The 24,536-nt window shown below is 35.4% G+C and overlaps 1 long non-coding RNA gene across 4 annotated transcripts in view; it reads left to right on the top strand.

Annotated features, from left to right (window-relative positions):
* Window positions 1-24,536, top strand: part of LOC311589076 — a 162,896-nt gene that overhangs the window by 129,777 nt on the left and 8,583 nt on the right. Inside the window, exon 8 of one of the 4 annotated variants that reach the window (XR_014776412.1) lies at window positions 14,784-14,899. The exons of the other annotated variants lie outside the window; for them this stretch is intronic. This is a non-coding gene — a long non-coding RNA (uncharacterized lncRNA). Of the gene's footprint in view, window positions 1-14,783; window positions 14,900-24,536 lie in introns of those variants that run through there. 4 annotated transcript variants of the gene reach the window in all.

Below are 24,536 nucleotides of genomic sequence, written 5' to 3' on the forward strand. Positions count from 1 at the left end.
TGAAAAAAATCAATTTTTATTTAAAAATAAAGGAAAAATAAAATAACTGGATACTTTGAATGTCCTCTAGCTTGGAATAGGAGCACAGCTTCTAATAAGATTTCAGACTAAGTAACACTTAGGCTTCACACATTGTATGTGGGTTTCCAATGACTTGACCGGGGAAATCATGAAGGAATATTGTTTCAGTGGGAAAAGAAAGATCATACAATTTCAAACTAACCACAAGGTGATTGTTTTAGAAGATCAAGTATAAATTGAAAATATACCTCCCCTGGAAGGGGAGACCTGGTGGCACTCAGAGGAAGGATAGCAGGTTACTAGGAAGAGACTTGATACCCTATGAGCATATACAGGGGGAGGAGGTCCCCCTCAGTCACAGTCATAGGGGAGGGGAGGAAGGGGAAAATGGGAGGGAGGGAGGAATGGGAGGATACAAGGGACGGGATAACCATTGAGATGTAATATGAATAAATTAATAAAAAATTAAAAAAAAAAGAAAATACACCTCCTTCAAGGTCCAAGGAGCATCATGGGAAAGGGGGAGGAAAGACTGTATGGCTGGAGAATGGAAAGGAACTTTGTGAAACACTATCTGCTGGGTAAACCATGGCTATGACAAGTGGGAATGCACAGCCCTGTGGGTACCTGTGCAAGATCTGTATACACACACACACACACACACACACACACACACACACACATACCAGAGAGAGAGAGAGATACAGAGAGACAGAGACAGAAATATCCATGACTCGGTACCAATTTCTGTGTTAGTGTTTCTAATGCTGTTATAAAACTCAATGATCAAAAGCAACTTAGAGATGAAAGGGTTTATTTCAAATATAATTCCATCACAGAAAGAGAGAGAATCAAGTAAAGTATTGACAATATTCTAAGCAAAGGGTTCTTCCAATTTACTTAATGATTATACATGGCATGTTTGTAACCAGTGTATTCAATGTCATGTGCTGTTGTGTTGGTTGTGTTCATTAGGGTTTCTATTGCTTGGATAAAACACCAAGACCAAAAGCCTTGTCCACGTCTGGAAGACAGCTGTATTCTGACAACTGAAGAAACACTTCCACAGAAGACTCCCCTCCAGTGATGCTGGTCTCTCTTTTTTAAAATATATTTTATTACTTTATTCATATTACATCTCAATTGTTATCCCATCCCTTATATCCTCCCATTACTCCCTCCCTCCGATTTTCCCCTTACTCCCTTCCCCTAAGACTGAGGGGGACCCCTTCCCCCTATATATGCTCATAGGGTATCAAGTCTCTTCTTGGTAGTCTGCTATCCTTCCTCTGCATGCCACTAGGCCTCCCCATGGGATCCTGTATTTATAATAATAATGTAACAATTGTAGTTGAGCAGCAATAAATAATAATAATAATAATAATAATAATAATAATAATAGTAGTAGTAGTAGTAGTAGTAGTAGTAGTAGTAGTAGTAGTAGTAATATTAACTGCTCCTAAAATAGATTATGAGATCATTGAGAGTAAAGCAACACTGATGTTGGATTTTGAGCACTGTATCATTGCAACATTTCGATGTATGGTCCTGTGAAATATATCTAAAAGTGCTTTTTACTAAGCCTGAACCCCATGATAATCTTCAAGACTCCATCGTAAAAGAAGAAAACTAACTCCATCAAGCTGTCTTTTCACCTTAACAGGCCTGCTATGTCAAGCATGTACACATGTGCACACATGGGCACACAATAAACAGAAGTTGTAAAATTATTTTATTAACATTAATGAAGCACTAATCTTTTGTAGAATGCTAATAGAACAGTAGTCTACTGTAAGCCATATGTAGTCAACTTTTCATACCAACAACTACACTACAGGGTCTATGGACTGTATTGTGTCATGGAAAGCAGATGAAAGATGAGGAAGAAATTGAAAGAGAAAGAATCTGAAGGAAAGGTAACCAGAAAAGTTTAACATCCTTAGGGAATTCTTTTAAACTTTCAGATTTATTTGCTTTTGTCTTAAGCAAAGGGGAATTAAATGTTTAAATGCTGAACAACTGATAAGAAAATGAAAAACTTTAATGCATATTCATCTTTAGGAGCAAAGCAATGTATTAGGGAGAAATGGCATAAAAGTTCTTGATAGAGACAATTCAGGGTCCTTAGGCTGAGTTCATTCTCCAGAGAGTGCACTCAAGGGGGTGGAGGGGTGATGCCAGCAGTCTGCCTAGTCAACAATCTCTTTTACACACAGGAGGGAACAAAGCCAAATTATTCCTTCCAGCTTCAGAATTTAGTATGATTTTCTTTGCAGACAATTATGTCACTGCTCTTCCAAATTCTATAAAGATATGTGCATATAAGAGTTAAAAGAATTTGAAAAGAAATGTACTACATTTATTGCCAAAATATGAAACTAATTTATATTCATTTATACTGAAAGTAGGACACACTTGAAAGCTATTAATCCATACAGTAATTAACATTAGCTTTGCAAGCTGAAGATAATATAAAAAGCTTATGCTGCACTATAAAATGTTTCAATGGATCATAATTATCATACAACTTCAGTTTCTGATTAATCATTTTTGTTAGATTGTTTCATAGGTTACGTCTAATTAGTGAAAAGGAATAAAAAATATGGTACTGCATACTAAAAGTACAAAAAAAGGAATTATAATTTAATGTTGCTATTTTCCTCATATATTTATTACAATTCTAACCATATACAGTCTTATTCTATTACAAAATTGAAATGATACTTTCACTCTCTAAAACTCTCCAGAACATAAGACAAGTTCTATAACAGAGCTAATTTTCTGTCATATCTAGTAATCTCAACATACAAAAGATGGTTATGGCTTTATATTTCCACAGAAGTGCTTTTTTTATTTTCTCAAAACTTTATCAAAGGATTCCAGAAAACACAGTATTTTAACTTAGTCACATTGAAATTATATAACAAATTTAATAAGTAATTTCTATCTTATAAATAATTATCTCATAGTAACTCAAAAATCCCATAAAAGTAGAGTGAATAAAATATAAATTTGAAGGGTTGGGTGTTCAATCATTTTTCCCTTTAATTATTTTTCCTTTTTCCAAAGGCATGGATTATCTATTCATGCCCTCTGACTACCATCCAAGCTTTGTACTGAATAACTGACATGGATATATTTAGGTCAAAAGTCATTTTGTGCATTTTAATTTGGAGTCAAGAGCCACTTCTAAAAGAACTTAGTGCATATTTGGCATGGACCCATATTTGAACTTTGAACAATAAATAAAGAACAATCAATTCTTTAATAAATAATCTTGCTTAAACAAAAAGGCACCTGTCCACAAATTTATTGTTATTTATTATTCATATTTTCACAGCAAATTCTAGTACTTATTAACCATTTCAACATGAAATTGAAAGCATTAACATACAAAAGACTGCAGCACTCTTTCACCATCAGATGAAGCCACAGATAATTCCTTGTTGGAACGTAGAGGATGTACTGACTTGGACCAGTGAATTCTATCCTTATCCTCCCACATTTCAAGACAAGGCATGTCTACAAACCATCTACATGTATCCTAAAGAAAACCATTTTTCACATTCACATATCAGCATTGTGTTCCTATATCTCCCTCTCTTTTAGCTCCTCTTTCCAGTGGGCAGTAATGCCTCTGCGAGTTCTAGCACCCATTGTGTGTAGACACTTTTTGCTTGCCATATGACATACAAATTAATTCTGTTCATTTTTCCACTGGCTTTGATATTGAGTATATATACAGTTAAGAAGTGTACAAGGCCTACTGAAGTGCACATTTGGTCAGATGTTGATGAACTTCACACTTGCATAATCTCTTTTCCTCTGATTCCCATTCCCATCCCATCCCCAACTGTCACTTGTTCTAAAATCACGAACATCAAACTCATGGAACAACAACTAACTGTCTGACAAATAACAATAAAAGACAACATTCAGGTTTCTGTCTCATATAGCTCTTCTACTATATATTTGATCTGTTTTATGGTATATATTATGTCTCCCTCCAGACGCTAAATTAAATGAAAAGTTTGTATTAAATTTCATTTTGTTGAGATGTCACAGAAATAATAAAACTATATATTTTTTCCCAACTTCAAATTAACAGAGGAAAATTTCAGTCATTCCATACCTACCTTTCTTTTTAATTTTCCTGCCTGACCATTTTATAAATGGAACTTAGGGTAATTAATGTACAACAAATAATGGAATGGAATGTCTTACATACCTTTATGCACTGTTGATTCTTATTATAGTCCAATGCAAGATGGTTAGTATTTTTTAGTCTTGATTTCTTTAATTTTACTAACTGAATTTAAACACGCAGTAGAAAATCATTTTGTAGGGTTCATTCCATGACAGAAATGTGGGCTTTTGTGTGGTTTGTTGGACTAAATTTAATTATGATGCTGAATTCTGTCCCTAGGCATTTTTCTCAACTATTTAGAGGAAAAGTTTAATGTTAAAATAAAAGCATGAAAGCAGTAATTATTTGTACAAAATGTAGATTTGTGTCTCTAGTTTTGTACTTAGTAGAAAAGATTAGCTTGCCAGGGAGAAAATTTGTATGACTATTATATTTTGAGCATGCCCTCCTAACCTCCATAACTATGTGCAAAGGAGATGTTGTTAATGAAATAGGAGATAGGACCTTTAATATTTATAATTATTATGTATTATGCAAATTTGGAGCTAATTTAAGAGCTGTATTAGGATAATTCATCTTAATGGAACCACTTAATAAGTACATCGTAATTGCCCATTGGCCAGGCTTATAATTAACATTTAAGCTTTAACTCTATATAGTGATTTCTACCTTGATTTTATTGCATATTATGAAGAGTCAAATAATATTTTAACTTTTATCAAAATTAAAAGCTAATATTTCCATTTTCATTTAAAAGTCAAAATATTTAAAGGAAAGACTTCAAGTTGCAAGCTATTATTCTTAATACATTAAACAGAATATCTTAATGTTGTAGGTCATTGTGTTTTGTGATTTCATTATATCAGTTGATCTTAAACAGTGAAAGAAGAAAGCATTAGACAAATATTACTGGCTTCCTTGTGCCTACCATGCTTCAGAAGCAAGAAAATATGAACTCAGTTTTTGTTCTTATTATCAATTTCTGACAATTATAGTTGGTATAATTATGAGTAACAAACATATAAGTAAATGCTTTACATGTATTCCATCATTACCTATAAACAGAACTAGAATTTGAGTATGATTTTCTCAGACTAAGCTTAAAGGAATCACTTATTTCTACAACCCTCACAGGCAGAAGATCCAGAGTAAAGAAATACAAGTAGAACATTATGATAGGCAGATTTGGGCACAGGGGTCCCACTCAAACTAGGCACCAGACAAGGACAATACAGGCGGTAAACCTTAAACCCCTACCCAGATCTAGACAATGGACAGAACACTCTCCACAGTAAAGTGGAGAGTGGGATATTACGTTCTCACACACTCTGGTGCCTCACCTCTGACCATGTCCCCTGGATGGGGAGACCTGATGGCACTCAGAGGAAGGACAGCAGGTTACCAAGAAGAGACTTGATACCCTATGATCATATAGAGGGGGAGGTAATCCCCCTCAGGAACTGTCATAGGGGAGGGGAATAAGGGGAAAATGGGAGGGAGGGAAGAATGGGAGGATACAAGGGATGGGATAACCATTGAGATGTAACAAGAATAAATTAATAATAAAAAAAATGGAAAAAAAAAAAAGAAATTACCTGTGCTCGAGGAGGCCATACTGTCAAGTTTCCACTTTAATGAAGGCTTTATTTCAAAAGTCAGATTTTAAAATGCCACTTATTTATAAATCCAGCATTTTAGAGGTTGTACAAGCTTGTCATCTCCTGACTCTTTCAGCAAAAAGAAAGATTTAAATACTTAGAGCTATAATGATTTTTTTTGTAGATTTTCCCCCTTTCTTGCTGAATTAGATTGTTCAGCAGAGTTGAAATTTTTAACATGGTTACAGTATGTAGAAAATTCTTTAATAAAGTTTACATTTGGTTCCTTGCCACCATTTTTTGTTTTATGATTTCAATTAGATTAAAAAACTTAAAAATAAATCCAGATACACAGGATTTATTACACAAAGGAATATGTTGACATCTTTCTACGTTCCATCACATCTGAGACTGTGATGCATTTTATATTATAGACATCTTTCAATTGAATTTTAACCATGTAATTAAATAAAAATTTAATTGATGTTTTCAAATATAGATGTCTCCCTTTAGGCATATAAACATACAATCTACAAGTATATACACATACACATATATTTATGCATAGTGTTCTCTCTCCTTCCCTCCCCTCCTTTTCTCTGTGTGTATGTGAGTGTGTGTGTTTAAATTTTATAAGAATAGAAACATTTGGAGCATGTTTGCTTAACATACTGTGTTGCACTCCAATAACATTAAAAGTTCAATTACTAAAGACAGGAAGGCTAGATAGAAGGTTCTCTGTGTCTATTTTCTTCTTAGATCTAATGAAAAGCAAAAATGAGATCTCACCTATAGCATGCTCATTCTGAGGGCCTCTAGAGAATTTCTGCACACGCTTATAGTGGGCACTCTATGGGAGATGGTAGATGACAAATTGTAATTGTAGTCTAATGGGATTTGTGTGCCAGGAATTGTGGTGCTTCTTAAGTATGCTTAATAACATTTCTAGACCAATGTTTTCTTGAAATTCAAATATAAGGCTCTGTATATTGTAGGAAGTAAATTCTTCCTTAAAAGTTGGCATTGAAAAAAATTGGCATTGAATAAAATTACTAAACAGAATGAGGATATGTAGAATATTAATAGATAGGGCTGTTTTCTTCAATCCAGGATCATATGAAAATGAGCAAATATCTACTGCATTAGGAAGAGTTCCCTAGAAAGACATAACTGATAGGACACGCACGCACGCACGCGCGCACACACACACACACACACACACACACACACACACACACACACACACACACACTAGCTGTTGTTCTGCTAGTCTAGCAATGGCTATCTACCAATGGACAATGCAAGAATATAGCAGTTGGTCAGCCCACAATGCTAGGTGCTTCAGCTGGTCTTTGCAATACAGTGAAATCCAGAAGCAGCTAGTCAGAGTGAAGGCAAGCAGGCAAAGAGAAAACTGCTTCCTTCTCCCATGTGCTTTATATAGGATGCTAGAAGCAGCTCTGGTCCAGGTAAAGGTGAATCTTCTTCATTTTTAAAATTAGCTAATTTATTTATTCACTTTACATCCCAACCACGGAACCCTCCCTCCTATCTTCCAATCCCCCCTTTCGATTCCCAAAATCTCCCCTGCCCTACCCCTCAGAAAAGGGGAGCCACTCCCCACTCATCCTAGTACATCAAATTGTATCCGGACAGGAGTACATCCTCTAACATGGTAACCTGGAAAGGCAGCCCCTCCAGGGGGAAGTGATCCAAAAGCAGGCAAGAGTGTCCTTGTGGAAGATAGCCCGCATTCTCCTTGTTAGGGGACCCATATGAAGACCTTCATGTGTAAGGGACCTAGGTTCAGTTCTTATATGGTCTTTAGTTGGTGTTTCAGTCTCAGCAAGCCTCCTCCCCTTCGGCCCAAGTTAATTGGCTTTGTTGGTCTTCTTGCAGAACTCCTGTTACCCTGGGTCCTTCCGTCCTCCCTCCCACTCTACCCCAGTGCTCTTTGTGCTCCATCCAATTAGTCTGAGTCTCAGCATCTGTTTCAATGCATTGCTGGCTGGGGCCTCTAAGAGGATAGCTATGCTAGGTTCCTGTCTGCAAGCACAGCAGAGTGTCATTAATAATATCGGGTTGGCTCTCTTGCATTGTGTGGCCAGGCGTTAGAAGGACTTTCCATCAGTCTCAGCTCTTTATTAATTCCTGCACATATTGTAGGCCCAGTAAATTTGGGGTTGAAGTTTTTGTGGGAGAGGTTGAGGCCTATTAGGGTGGCGTCTTTAGCCTCCATGTCCACCACTAGGTAAAGGTCTCAGCTAGAGTCACCCCCATGTCTTTCAAGGAGCCTACATTGTCATAGGTCTCCCGCCTGTATCAGAGATGCCACAGGCTAGGGTTTCTCTTTCTCTGCAAGTCCTGTGTCCTCCTTCCCCCTCGCCTGCTTTCACCACATCAGTTGCCCACCCTCATTTCCCTCCACACTCCCTCTCCTATCTTGTTCCCTTTCTCTAGCACTTCCTCTGTCTATACTACCTCCCTTTCTCGGTGAGATTCATACATCCTCCCTTCGGGCCCTCCTTATTATTTAATCTTCTTTGTGTCTGTGAATTGTAGTATGATCATCCTGTACTATATCCGCTTATAAGGGAGCTTTTATATGTGTGTCTTTCTGGGTCTGGGTTACCTCACTCAAATCTGCATTATCTAAGACAGCCAGACTAAAGGTCATCCTTCCTGCTTAAGTTGTTTCAGAAAAATTCCTCTCAAGTGTACCCAGCTACTTGAATTTTAGTTAATTCCAGATGGAGTCATATTGACACCAAGAATAGCCATCTCATATACTTAGTAGTGCAGTAACTGGACACCTTTCCCTCCTTCAAAGGGAACTGCTCCTTCCAAAGGAGAATGATGGCGTTTTCATATCTCTGAGGTCTAACACCTTCCTACCTATTTTATGATAAGACATATTTCATTATGTATCCAGTTATTTACTTCTTTGTTTGTTATTTTGATTTTATTCATTGTTTAGCTGTCAGTTTATCTTGAATCAGACATTGTACACACATAACAGTAACATAGGTAATTATGTTACTTATAATACTAAATAAAAATTTAAGAGAAGATACTGTTGCTTTTCCAAGAGATGAGAAAGGAAAAGAGAAAATAAGTCCATAAAAGGCCAGAACATAAAGAATCAAGCAGACAGACAAGGAATTACTCCCTGCACAAAGCTGGGGAAAATTACATGTGAAATTGGTCTCATAAGTTTATTTTAACTTATTAGTTTATATTCTAAATCAATAATGGAGTAATAGGCTGTTTATAGAATGAATGTTTAATAATGGCATTATGTATTTAAATATTTATCTCAATAGTTTTCTGTTTAAGATTATTCACTAAAATAAAAAATGAAATGAGACGAAATTATATCACAATAGATAACAAAAATATGCATGCCCCAATAGTGAACTTTTATTCACATTAAAGCAACAGCTTCATTGTATATTATAATCTATGTTTGAAAATTATGAATATACTAGTTTTCATTGTGTATGGTTTTATGTATTTGAAATGTATATGTAGGATTCTAAAATTTTCTGTCTTCTCCAAGCCAATGGACATGAAAAGCAGCATTTCTTTTTGCGTATTTTTGTTATGGATATTTGTTTTTATATTTCCATTTTGGTAGAACTCAAAAGTGCTGATAATGTCTGAATTTGATTTTGTGGCTTCTTTTGTCAACTGCTCTGGTAGGCGATTGATATATGTCATAATATTCAAGTTGTACTAAAATTTAGATATTAAAACACCCAGAGTTCTTTTAACACAGGCTTGTTATGATTACAAATATTTTAGCTTTCAGACTTCCTAATCAGTTCCCATCATGTTTCTTATTGTTATTGTAGAACATAATTAATATTTCCTTGATTATCAAGCTCAAAACTTATATGAATAGCTATTTGCAACACTTATTAAAATGAAGATCATAACAAGCTATTTATAATATACAACTTTTTGCTGGAAAGTTTTATGCCAACTTGACACAAACTAGAGTTTTGTGATAAGAGAGGACCATAACTTGAGAAATACTTCTCTAAAATTTGCCCGTATACAATGTAAATATGCAAATGAGTTTGTAACTTCTTCTGTTCCATCATGCCATATAATTGGACATATCAGATGATAGACAAATTGTTTCAGTGATTTTACCTTCCCTGGAATTACCTGAGTAAACCAATCATGAAATTTAAAAAAGAAAAATGGTCTGTAGGCAAGTCTGTAGAGTATTGTCCTGATAAATTGTTAATGCGGGAGAGCCTGTCTAACAGGAGGCAGAACCTGGCTTGCAGTATTCGGTTATATAAGAAATAGTAGACTGTAGGTCAAAGGTTTTGTGAGTGAGTTGGTATCCATGTTTCCCTTGTAGCCTGCAGAGTACCTTCCTAAACAAAAGAAGGTAGAATGTAGGGGTGTCACAATAGCATGAACACCTCAAACAAAATTAGTGGTTACATCAGTGAACTTGGTATTGAAGCAGGCACCTGATAGCTTTGATAAGTAGCTAAATTGAAGCTACATACATTAATTCATTTTTCTATTAATAGAATGTTATAATTCCTTTAACCAATGAAGTAAATTACATTAATATCCTTCTCCTAATTCCAAAATCATTTGAAGTTAATTAGGGAACTTAGCTACAGAAATTTAAGTTAGAAACATTTTTGATTTGATGGATTTCTATAATCTTTTGTATTTCTTAGTTTCATGGAACAGTGAAAGTTAATTAGATGATACTCAATTTATTAAAAATATTTCAGAGGGTTTTTCAGACAATAAAGTATATGATTAATGAATATTTCTTGCTTTAGTCAGAGTTTCTATGATTTTCTTTGTGTTGTAGTGTGTATTGACAAACATGCATGGTAATACTATGTTAACAAAAAATTCCAAAGAAACAAATTCCCTTATTTCTTTTTTATAATATATTATGCTAATTTATCCTTTTTAGATTTTTTATAAACTTTTCAGAGTTTTAAGTAATTTTAGTCATTACTCCTTTTTTTATAAATCATGGTAAATGTGCAACTTTTTTGAAAATGAAGGTGGAAGTAAGGGAAGTGTTGGGTGAGACAGATGTTAGATAGCAAAGAAAATGGTTGTAGATATATCTCATAATATAATTTTATGAAATTCTAAAGAGGTAGAAATTTTTATAAGTGCTTTATCAATTCTTTTATAATTTCATATTATGCACTTTGAACATATTTGATTGCAACTTCTCCCAGTTCCAATCCCTAATTACTGCCTTGTCTGAGTTTTGCATTTTCTGCATTTGTTTTTATTCAATAACCTATCCACTCCATATTGATTGTGCCTATTCTTCATGGTGTGATGCTGATCGTGAGAGGATATCAATGACAAGGAGCCATGTTCTTATAAAAACGGACTCTTCCTCCTGCAAAAGCCATCAACAGTCTGTGGCTCCTTCCTCAGTTGGCACTGGGGCTTCCGTACTATCTCTCACTCTGCTGGAAGGCTAACTGGATGTATCTTCTTGCACGGGTCTTGTGCAATCAGCCAAAGCTTCTATTACTTCTCCAGTTCAGTAGTCCTTTCATATCCAGAAAGGACCTTTTAACGCTGATCTTCCATAATCTTTGGCTCTTACAAATTTCCATCCCTATTTCACCATTCATGGTCTCTGAGATTGGAGGAGTGGATGTGGTAACATTGTCTCATTTGTAGACAAGTATCCCATAATAAGTCATTCCCAGAATTTGGCAACCTGTAAGTTTCTGCTTTGATTACCATCTATGACACAAGACATTTTTTTCTGATGAGGTCTGAGAGATGCAGTAACTAGGGTAGAGTAACATGCATTTAAAGAGCAGTTTGATATTATATCCATTAAGCAAAACAATCATACTAGGTTAATTCTTGAGCTCATGAGCTCCTCACTCGTGTATGCGCCTATAGGAATGATTTTTTTTATTTTTTTGATAAAATATAATTATAAAATAAATTACAAAATTTCTCCCTTCCCTTTCCTTCATCCAAACACACTGCCATTCTGAGTCTCTGCTGCTGCTTCTGGGCAGGCAGCAGAAGTGCACGTTTCTCAGGCAGAAAAGGATAAAGCATCAAGTGGAGAACAAGCCAGCCAGCAGTGAGGGCCTGGCCTGATTTATGTGGATTGGTGGCAGCTTCATGAGCAGCCAGTATAGGAAGCTTGCTCAGAGCTTTGAAACCAAAATAAAGAGAGTGCAGAGGCTGCAGCCCACTTTTTAAAAATATATTTTATCAATTTATTCATATTACAACTCAGTTGTTATCCCCTCCCTTGTATCCTCCCATTCCTCCCTCCCTCTCACTTTTCCCTTACTCCCCTCCCCTATGACTGTGACTGAGGGGACCTCCTCCCCCTGTATATGCTCATAGGGTATCAAGTCCCACTTTTGTTCAGGCACAACAGAAGGGCGCCAGAAAGAAGGAGGCGGCAGCAATCCGAGCTGACACACTGCTGATCAGCAGAAGCTGGAGGTGGCCTTCAGGGAGGACAGAGCCCTTCCTCCAGAGCCAATGATGAATCTCTCTGACAGTCATGGTAGAGGAAGAGCGAGAGAGTCAACAAGCCTTTATTTTGTGAATCAGGAACATTACTAACCTTGGGCAGTGGGAGGAATTTTGAGAGTGAATGTGTTTGAGTCTCTGGGGCTAGGAGTACCAGCGATACTTGATCTACATGTAACAAAACAGACCTATCATAAGAAGGGAAGCAGTACTTAATTATCCTTTGGGTGGGGGAAGATCTCCAGGTACAGTTAAAGGTCATTGTTTGAAAGCCAAGACACCTAGACAACTCATTATCATAGAGTAGGTATCTCCAGGAATCCCTAGATGCTTGCTGAATGGGTTTCTAATCAGGAAAAATTGGGCTTACAGGATCTGGGCTTCCCCAGATCAGGCAAAGAGGGAACCCTGCTGAGAAAGGGAGTCCATCATCTTATGCTGATTTCCAAGGGTATCTGGGAAAGCCAGACTTCAACCTTAATAGCAGGGTTTCACAATATACCTCTCCTAAATCTCCTTCAAATTCATAGCCTTTTTTTTCATCAATTGTTATTGCATGTATTTACATATGTGTATAAATACATTTCTTAAATATATCCTGGTAAATCTATGTAATGCTGCTACTTGTATGTATGTGCTCAGAGCTGACTGTTTGGCACTGTACAATAAATTAGTAGCACTCTTCTTTGAGTATGGTCACCTATATTGTTCACTGTTTACTCTGCTGCTTGAAGTCCCTGGTGTAGACTTGATGCTTAATGGAGTTTTCCTCATCCAGTTTTTCATGTTCATTTCAGTTGCCTTTGTTCAGTTCATGCTTGGGTGGTCATGTTCATGAGACTTTTCAGGTGTAGCTTCTGATGTTACTAGGAGACACGATCTCAGAGCAAATTCCCCATCCCCTGGATATTAGAGCCTTCCCTCACCTATTCTGCAATGTTTCCTGTGCCTTAGGTGTGCAAGTGTTTTGTAGATGTATCTATTGTTACTGGGACCCACAAAGGCTAATAATTTTATTAAAATATCTGCAATTCAATTTTAACACTAAATAACTTTTATTTATTCTCAATTTTTATGCTTCTTCCTCTTCTTTTATATGGTATAATTTTTCTATACACATGAAATTTCAGGACAGAACAAAGGACATAGTAGGAAAAAGAACAGTTTCATATTGCAAATAATAAAATTACTGATTGTATCTCAGAACTCTCTTTCTATTGTCTTTTGTTCTTTAATTGTATGTGACTTTTTTCCTTAGTAAAACATATATATACATATATATATATATAATATTTCCATAAAGAGTCACTGGGCAAATATATATTGCTTATATAATAATCATAATCAGTCTTTTATGCTGTTGATTTTGTTGTTGGCTTTTTTTCCCCGAAGAGGCTACTGTTATAATATGTGGTAATTGTTGTTGGTAGTTCTAAGATAAAGGGTATTCTCTTTGTGAGTGATCATCAACAAAATGAGAAACAAGGGTCTATATAGTCAGAAGCTGTGGTATTGATATTCCAGGATATTTGTGTCCTAAACTTTTTGAAGGAATTTTAAATTTCATTGTTTAGTGGTCCATAGTATGTTTCAGCAGTTGTTTTGAATTTCTAGGCTGGTCAAATACCTTTGTGTGGTGCTTTGAATAAGAAATGACCCTATAGGCTTATGTATTTGAATTCTTAGTCACCAAGGAATGACACTATTTAAGAAATCTGATAAGTGTGGCCCTGTTGGAGTAGATGTGGCTACCTTGGAGGAAATGTGCCAATGGGTACAGACTTTGAGATTTCAAAAACTCATTCTATCGGGGCCCGGGGGGTCTGCTCAAACTATTTCACTAACCAAGGACAACACAATAGTAAACATCAAACCCCTATTCTGATTTAGCCAATTGGCGGGACATCTCCATAGTTATGTGGAGAGCACGGACTGACTCTGACATGAACTCTGGTGCTCCATATTTGACCACTTCCCCTTGGTGGGGAGGCCTGATGGCACTCAGAGAAAGAATAAGCAGAATACCAAGACTTGATAGCCTATGACCATATAGTGGGAAAGGAGGTCCCCCTCAGTCATAGACCTAGGGGAGGGGAATAGGGTGATAACGGGAGGGAGGTAGGAATGGGAGGATACAAGTAATGGGATAACAATTGAGTTTTACTCTGAATAAATTAATAAAAAAAATCAAAACAAAATAAAAAAAACCACAAACACTCATTCCAGGCCCAGTTTCCCTTCCTCTATCTGGAAGTGCAGATAAAGATGTAGCTGTCAGATATTTTTCCAGCACCTTGCTGCTATACCTGCCACCATGCTCCCAAACATGATGAGAGTGGATTAAACCTCTAAAACATAAGCAATCCCACAATTGAGTGTTTTACTTTATAAGAGTTGCTGTTGTCATAGCGTTTCTTAACATCAATAAAACCCCAGACTCTATTTCATTAATGCTGCTCTCTATGGATTAACTTGTATTCCTGCTTTTTTTTTTTCAGAATTTTCATGCCATTAAACAAAGCAAGGACCTCTCTGAATATTCACAGACTATACTCAATATGAGAAAAGATACCAATTCCTCCACTCCTACACAGAAGAAACCTCTAACTTGGGCAATCTGTAGAGATCAACAATAGAACTTTGAGCATTAAATGGTTCAAAGTAAAGTTATTTTCTGTCAGGTGGTTAGGCTGTTAGAACTACCAGAGTTCAGGTACTGGCTTATTAGGTGCTTGTTTCTTAACATAGGAACACCACTTTCTCTTCCCTTAGACAGAGTAGAAAGTGTTGCTTCTTTGGAAAGATCATCATTATCTACAAGTGTGAACTTTCATGTCTGTTCTCAGGCAGAAAGACTGTGCCAGTTCTCAGAGTATTCCAAGTTTGAAAAGCAAAGTTTTTCTGGTGAATATTTCATATAGAGTTGGGTTGATGGATGTGTGAGTGGATTTCTCTTTATAGCCACATACATGTAAAAGCTAAGGGGCTTGCTTTTACTTTTTCACACTGTGGGAAATGGGGTAGAGATTCTGGGATGAGAGTATTCTGAATGCTATACTGGGTTCTATTGTTTTTTATTTTCAGAATTACCCAGGGTACACATATCTAGTGGAGTTTGGATTTTTCACAAATAGAAATTTTAAATGAGTTAGAGTATCTATAGGTATAAGGGTGATCCCATTCTGACAGTATGCTTTCATTAATTTTCTTTCAGCACTGTCCATATGAAAGTATTCCTCAGGAAGAATCTTGAACTTATTGGCACAGGGGACAAATTCTTAAACAGAACACTGATAGCTTGAGCACTAAGGTCAACAAATATCAAAGGGACCTCATGAACCTGCAAAACTTCTTCAAGGCAAAGGATACCATCATTTAGAAAAAGTAGCAGACCACATAATTGTAAAAGATTTTAACAACTCCACTAAAAGACTAATATCCACCATATAAAAAGACAACAAGAAACTAGATATAAAAAACCAAATAACCAATTAAAAATGGAGTACAAATCTAAGCAAAGAATATCCAATAGATGAAATTCAAATGATTGAGAAACACTTAAAGAAATGTTCAAAATCCTTATCCACAAAGGAAATGCAAACCAAAATTACTTTGAGATTCTATCTTACATGTGTCAAAAGGTATAAGAACAATTACATAAGTGGCAGCTCATGCTGGCTTAGATGTGGAATAAATGGAACACTGATCCTTTGCCAGTGGGAGTAAAAGCTTGTACAGTCACTTTGCAAATCAATATGGAAGTTCTCAGAAAAGTGGGAATTGATCAATCTAGACATTCAGCTATAAAACTCTCAGGCATAAGCCCAAAGGATACTTCACCCTACAACAAGGACACATGCTCAACTATGTTCATTACTGCTCTATATATAATAGCCAGATATTGGAAACAACTTAATTCCCCTTAACAGAAGACTGGATGAAGAAAATGTAGTAAGTTTACAGAATGATGTATTACTCAGCTATTAAAAACAATGACATCATGAAATTTGCAGACAAGTAGATGGAAGTAGATTAATTATCCTGAGTGAGATAAGCAAGACCCAGGAAGATAAATACGGTTTTCATTTACTTATATGTGGATATTAGTTATTAAATAAATGACAACCAAGCTATAATATATAGACTCAGAGAGGTTAGGTATAGAGGAAGAGACTAGGATGGAAAGCATGGATCTCCCTTGAAGGGAGAAACATAGTAGATTTTATATATGGACTAGGGATGTAGTGGAAGGTAACAAGAAGATCAGACTGGGGAGGGGAAGGGAAAATGTGGTTGAAGGATGAATTAAGGAAACTTGAGGAATGGTATAAAACAGTGCAGTGGAAACATCGTAAAATCTAGGCTAGTGATCCTAATGAGGTCTACAAATGATTAATTAGATAGAGTCACTGCTGACTATCTCTTGTCACCAAATGAAGCTTCTAATACTGAGACTGGGTTATATTCAATTGAGTTGTTGGCAGAGTGGGTCCCCTGGAGATCACCAAATACTGCAGCCTGTTTCCAGAAACTGACAGCAAGGCCCCATGGCTGGAGACGACAGCTAAATAACTCCCTGAACATGGAAGCATTTTTTGGTGCCTACATAGAACTTTAACTCCATTGTCTAGTTTCATTTGTACGAGAAGGTACTCTACAGGCTACCAAAAGAGAAATATAAACAACAACCCAGCCTCAAAACCTTTGTTTTACAATCTGTTCTGCCTGAAAAATGTGCTAGGGCAATGTTGGCACAGGGCTTTTGGAAATTACCACCCAAAATATGATTTAACTTAAAGCCCACTCCATGAGAATTTTTGCTTGATACTTCTAGGTGACAAAGAGCCAGAGCCTAGATAGCCCAAAGACTTAAGGTAAAGCCAAATACTACAGGTGTAAGAAAAGTAACAAGAAGTAGACTCCCAGTGATATTCAGGTATACTCATAGATAATTGCCTTACTCAACCATCATCAGAAGCTTCCTACTTCAGTAGATGGTAACAAATACAGAGACTCACTGCTCGCCATTACACAAGAAACAGACCTTGGAACACACAGCTACAAATTTTATGTTTTCACCAAATCCATACCCTTGAGAACAAGGAAACCCATAGAAGAGGAGGCATACAGGGTGTCAGAGTCAGAGGAGATAAATTGCATCATGAAAACAAGGCCTTCTTATTCAACTGGACAAAGCTCATATGAACTCAGAGACCAAAGCAGAAAGCACATTGCCAAGTGGTTTTGCAGCAGATCCTCGGCATATATATTATAATGTTTGTTTAGTATTTTTATTTGCACCCCTGGATGCTCAGATCATTGGGTCATTGATTCTTGTACCTTCTCCTGGAGCTTTTACCCTTCTGTTCCTTTGTTTTATACAGCTTTGATGTGATGGTTTTCATTTTAACTTATATTTTTGGTTTGCTTGTTATCTCTTAGAAGCCTGTTCTTTTCATATTAAAGACAAAGGGAGTAGATTCACAGGGAAGGGTGGTGAGGATGTAATGGGAGGAGTAGTGGAAGATGAAACCCTATTCAAGATATGTTTTATGAGAAATGAACCTATTTTTAATAAAAGGAAAAACAAATATAATTACTGTATTATGTATTAATATTTTAATTTTAAAGGAAAAATATTTCATGAATTATCACTCTTACTTTTCTATATTTTTCAATTAAAATTACAAATATCCTTCTAAATATTATTAAGCAAGATTCTTTTATTTACTTTAAATACTCACATGCTAGTAGGGACTTTGAAGGAACACAGAGAAAGAACGTACTGAAATACTACTCATCAGAACTGTTGTTGTCAGAATAACACACAGTGTTCTGGGTACATAAGGTCTTCAAGAATTGCAAGTCATGGAAATTTTAAAAAATGAAAAAAGAAAAAAAAAAGAAAGAAAGTGGATCTAATTAGCTAACCACAGTATTACTGGGAATAAAGTACAATGTTTGGTTCAGTTCTGTGATAGGGTTATTCTTTAATGTCTAAATTTACTAAAGTGTCCACCCTGAAAACAGACAATTTTTACTCAATTGCCCTTAGAAATTTTAGACATAAAAAGTTTGATGAGCTGTGGTGGAGGTGGGGCGGGGGGGTAATTCCCTCTTCTGAGGACTGGGAGAGGGGACTACGGGAAGAGGGAGGCAGGGTGAGATGGAACTATGATCAGGATATAAAGTGAGTATATAAATATATCAGTTTTTAAAAGTGTATAAAGATCACAGATGTTGTGGTGTAAGAGACTTTGGGGAAGTGATGGAGAATAGACTTAGGATATCAGACGGTACCCTGAGTAGCTTTCACTGTCCCTACTCTGCAGGTAGTTTTAAGGGCCTATAGGTTGACTCACAACATCAATAAAAATATGCACGAAGAGGACTACAGTTTTTAGCAGCAAGTCCTCTGATACTTATGACTGCATAATACTATTATATCAAATTGGAATTTCTATAAAACACATACATTATATAATTCATATGTTTTCAAGTCACATGGAGTAGGACCAGAAGTAAGCCAGTGAAAACAGTGACACATACTAATGTCGTATCAGCCCATTATATGAGACTCAAGTTTGAGACACAGTAATTCCTAGTTTTAAAGATATCAATTGTATTATTCATTAACCTATCTATTTGTATGGCACTACAATGAATTATTATAAATGGAAGAGAAGTTTTTAGTACAACAAGATGAATGGAAAATTAGACAGAGGCCTAGATTTCTGCAAGTACTTTACCTCAAGCCTCAGTTACCATTACAGCTGACATGGACAAAGAACAGATGGATTTCAGACAGCAAAAAAAAAAAGGAAAAGACAATTTCTGAGTATTCTAGGCCACATGTTTAGCACATCATCCAGATAATTTAATTTGCCAAAGTGTATGATAAATAGAAGTCACTAATGGGGTGCTTCTCTAATTAGTAACCTACAGTTCATCTCACTAATAGAGTTCTTTACCAGTTAGCAACTGCAAAAATGAGAGTAAATAATTGATGCTTCTCAAAACCTCACAAAACTGGGACATAATCAGTTTTAGTCTTATTTGATAAAAACACTAATAAAAATGATTATAGTCCAATTTGTAGAGTGGTTGGTGGGGTAAATTTAAGGTATGTATGTAGAGCCATCTTGTCTGTAGTTTAGTTAGATGCTCCTGGAATTGGAAAGTATAGCTTTCTTGTCCTTATAGCCCTCTAGTCAGAACAGGAGGAGCTAAGGGGCTGTCGTCCAATATTTATTCTTATATTCTTATTTATTCGTATCATAATTTGTTCTTATTCATTAAGTTATCAGAAGTAAATTTTCACTGCAGTTCTTACTTGCTTGAATAAAATAGTATATGGAAGTCACACTTTTACATATTTTTAACACCATGACAAATCATGACGCTGAAATTTGAAGTTTTTCTTGAAATCTAAGAGGACAAAATTAAGTAAGTAAAATGAAAAGCAGAATTGGCTCCTCATTTACGCACTTTTGTAGATCAGGATAGCAGTTTTCCAGACAATTGCGGTGGTAAATTCCAGGATTTCAATACTACAAAATATTGAACTGAATGCATTATCTACTCTTTAACAGATGCACCACATGAATCATTTATGGACCTTAGTGACTATAATAATTATGTTTTAAATAACTTTAAACCATAAATTCCTTGTTAGAAAATACTATCTAAAGATACATTTGTCCTATAAACATATATATGAAATTATTTCATTAGTAATATTAATACTTTAGGAAAATATTCTTGTTGGTTCAGTTCCTTACAGATTGTATTCCACTGTACAAATTATTTACTGTATAATATTACAAATGAAAACACATTATAACTTATCATTAACAAATCAGATGAAGTAGATAGAAATAGGTAGAAAAAAGATGAATAATTCTACAGAAAAATAGTAGTACAATGTTACCTTTTGAGGATAGTTTGAATTGGACATAAATATATATCTGCCATTTAATTGTCTATATTTATGCATATACAATCTCAAAATTGAGGATTACCAAATAGTCATCCAAGATTTAATTTCTCATATGAAATAAAATTATTCATAATTTGTTATTAGTAAAGGTTTTCTTTTTATATCTATTTTGCATACCTATATAATTAGTCTCATGTAGATTCTTAAGTAAAAATTGGGTTTTTGTTTGTTTGTTTGTTTCCATTTAAAGAATTTTTATTTTGAAATATTTTGGAAGTAGATTGATCCATATGTGTCATGCTTGCTCTAGCCTTGTATTTCTGGCTTGGTCATCTTTCGCACATTACAGTATTCTTCATATTTGCAAGAATGTACATATACGGTGTGCTTGATTTTCTTGCTTCTTATAATGGCAATTTTACAGTAGGTTATAGAAGTGTAGAGTCTAAAATGTATGAGAAGTGAACCCAGAAGACTCAGTGAGTGATATTTGTGGATATGTATGTGCTCACACAAAGGAGAGCAAGTATGTGTCTGTGCACAGTTTTGTATCTTAAGGCTTATAAAAAGTAATGCTGTCACAAGCTACAATGACCTAGAAATACATCATTGTATAACTTATGGTCTTAATCTATCAGATGAGAATAATTTTAAAAATCAAATACTATTCTATAACAATTAATGAATTTAAAGAAGGTATGGATTATGAAGCCCTGTGATCAGTACCTGAAATATCGTGCCTTAGTTTGTTATCATTACTAAACTTAGTTTCTAATGATCAATATGTGGACCCACAACTACTGAGTAGATGAAGTTATCAAAATATAATACTATTTGTCTTTTATCTACCTATATTTCTATGTACAGCTGCTCCAATCTATACATGGTAAGTTAAATTGCTGGAAAAACTAACATATAATTAAGCAATGCTTTTTAGTTTGGGAACATTATAAAACATACAATTTCTATTTTCTTATATTGTTATTTAAATTTTCCTGTTGAATCTCAATTATATCAATAAACATTGAGACATTTTTTGATAATCAATTGAAAAATTTACACCATCACCACTCATATCATGAGTAGCAACTATATTTTATCCAAATAACTTTGGATACGTAATTTCAGTTACTTTTCAACTGTTGTGAATAGATACTACAACCAAAGAAACTTATAAAATAGAACAATTTGCCGGGCTCATCATTCTACAGGCTTGGAGTTCACAGTGGCAATGAACATGGCTGCAGGCAAACATGGAAATGGAACAGCAGCTGAGAGATTACACTCTGACCGATGAGCTTGAGACAGAGCTAAACAGAGCTGAGTAGGAATTATCTAGGATGTAGAAACCTCAAAGCCCAGTGACACACCTCCTCCAACAAGACACAGCCATGCCTCCTAATCCTTAGCAAGTACTTCCACCACCAGGAGACTAAGTATTAGAACAGAAGAGCCAATGCGGCCATTGTCATCCACACCAAACTAGTCTGCATATGCTACAATTACTAGAAGTCTCATATTATGTACTATATGACAATTATAGTCACACAATTCTTATAGGCTCATTTATATAGGTCTCAGACTAATCTTTGATTTAATATTTCACTGGAAGTGTACTTAAATGAATGAACTTACATGAAAGATTTGTAGAAAAATATTCCGCTTTCACCTGTATGTATGATTATTTAACTTTAATGAATATAGAAAGCAGATCTGACAGCAACGAATCATGATTTGAGCTATTAAAATTGATATCTTTAAAAAAAAAAAGGAGCCAAGATGGTTTTAGCATTCTTCAGAGTACCAAATTTTAGACAAGCTTCTTACAAACAATTGCATTAACTGAAAATTCTCTGCTACGTGTGTGTGTGTGTGTGTGTGTGTGTGTGTGTGTGTGTGTGTGTGTGTGTAAAACCATAAGTTCATAAATTCCTTATTCCTTTTTTTGTAACCTAGTGAAAGTTTATCAGTAATCTAGGGATTATTTCTTTGACAAACAAATATAGATGGATGCTGTCTCTACTCTTTGCACATATCTGTGAAAGGCTAGGAAGGTATTATTCTTGGGTAACATGATCCATATTATAAAATGAATTTTCTGTCCTCAGTGTTGGAGAAACATTTTGCTTTGATTAAACCTATTTAGTAAATAAAGACAGATGGCCCACAGCACCTCAATCACCATAACTTTTATAATCTGATCTTCTTTCCTTTGACAGGGTTGAATACCTAGCACCAGGCATGTTTCACTCAGACCATAGTCTTTGTTTGAAATCATACTTTGTTTATTTATGGGGTCTGCAGAAATAATTTCACTACCACATATTAGGATGTAGAACAAGTTACACAAGTATAGAATTCATTGAGAATGTTTACAAGAAACAGAAAAGACAGTTATCTTTACCATGCTGAGGCTGCAATAGCTCTCTGCTATTCTAAAGAAATGAAAAAATAGTATTAAACCCTAAATAAAGGTGGAATCTTTCTATTAACAGTAACATTGAATGAGCCAGAAATCATTATGTTAGACAAAATAATCCAAGATCAGATAGACAACTATGCTTGCTTTTTTTAATGCTTCACATCACTCATGAAAATTAAATTTATATGGAAAGGAAGAAAGAAGAGGAGGATGATGAGGAAAGAAAGTAAAGCAGAGAGTGGATCATAGAGGGGAGAAAGAGGTATCAAAAGGGCAGGAGTTAGAAAGAAAGGATAATGCAATTCATATGACATGAACATGAAGGGAGTAAGCTTGGGAAAGAGACCAGCAAGTGCTGGGATAGGAGAGAAGGCACAGGTGGATGAGCAAGAATAAAGTATAATGGCATGCAAGCATGTGCATATGTATGCGAAATATATTTGAAAATAACATGAAATGTATATATTTCATATACATATGTGAAAATTACAAAAACACAAATGTTACTTTGGAGATAGAAAATACAAATTCAATGGCTGAGTGATAAGATGATATTTTAAAAATTACAAAAATTGGAAAAGAAGATAAATAATCTTTCTAAAATATCTTTTGAAAAATATAATGTCAATAAGTATCTATGGATGTAAGACAATACATAATGTAATGATATAGCTAAAAGTAAACCAGAAATCTTATGGAAATACCCCTGGGGAAGCACTTACTTAACTCAGAATGCCTATGACAAGAAAATGAAAATGGCAGAGGAGTGGTGTACTTTTTGTTTTCAAGAAGCTGCCTTCCCTAGTTTAGGTGAGAAAAAAATAATTAGTTCCTTGACTTATCTGTATAGCATCCTTTTTGTTATTTACTTGAATGTGTGAAATTATAGATCTAATGCTGACAGTATAAGACAAAAGCAAATAAAAATAGGATTTTACATCAAATGCTTACAGGAAAAATAATGGATTTAATTCTATACAGAGAATGAACTAACAAAGGTATTTTCAAATATATTCATTTTAATAGCCAATTATAATCATATTTCTAAAGTTATAAACAAGGCTGGTGACTTTATTGAAGATAAATTGTATTGTTTTATTTTTAGCCTGTTGGATGAAGGAAAACAGTCAGTGAGATCTTTTGATAATAATATTGTGGAAGTAAGTGTTTTGATAACAAAAGGCCCAGAAGACAGTGAGCACCTGGAAGAGATAGGGCAGGCCCAGGGTGTGTTATTGGCTCTCTGTGGTGGTCACTTTGTCCCACTTCCCAGATAATGGTGTTTTCTTTTGTTCCATAGAGCTTACACTTTAAAGTGGAGATTTTCCTTTTTCTAAGGTAGGAAACTGTAAGCTCTCTACTTCAGATGAGAAACAGGAAAGTAAATATCTGTGTTTCAACATAGGGCTAAGAAGAATGATTTTGTGATCTGTGTCACTTTTCTAAAACTTCCATAATAAACCACCCAAACTTGGGTTTATTAATTTCGCTCAGGTTTATTTCCTAAGAGCTCTGGAACACTGAAGCCTGAAATCCCGTTGTCTGAGGGATGTGCCCTGTCCATGACTTTAGAGGTCCAAAGTTTGCTTCTCCAGCTTCTGGCATCCTGGGGCTTCCTCTGGCTTGCTTCGCTGGAACCCTGATCTCTACCACTCTTGTCAGATGGCTATCCTCTCTGTGTGTCTCTACATCATCTTGCTTTCTGCATGTCTGTGTTTCTGGCCAGGTTTCCCCTTCTTCCTTAATAAGAAGTGCTATTTCGATAATTCATAGCTAAGTTTACCCCTTAGAGATTTAAGTGACTTTGAAAGTCAAACACATAGGAAGCAAGAAAACCAGTGTGTGAATATAGGTCCATCTTACAGTGTAGGTTTTAGAACGGACCTACAC

This window comes from Acomys minous (genome assembly GCF_964271855.1).
Source record: "Acomys minous genome assembly, chromosome: 18".
Classification (NCBI taxonomy): domain Eukaryota; kingdom Metazoa; phylum Chordata; class Mammalia; order Rodentia; family Muridae; genus Acomys; species Acomys minous.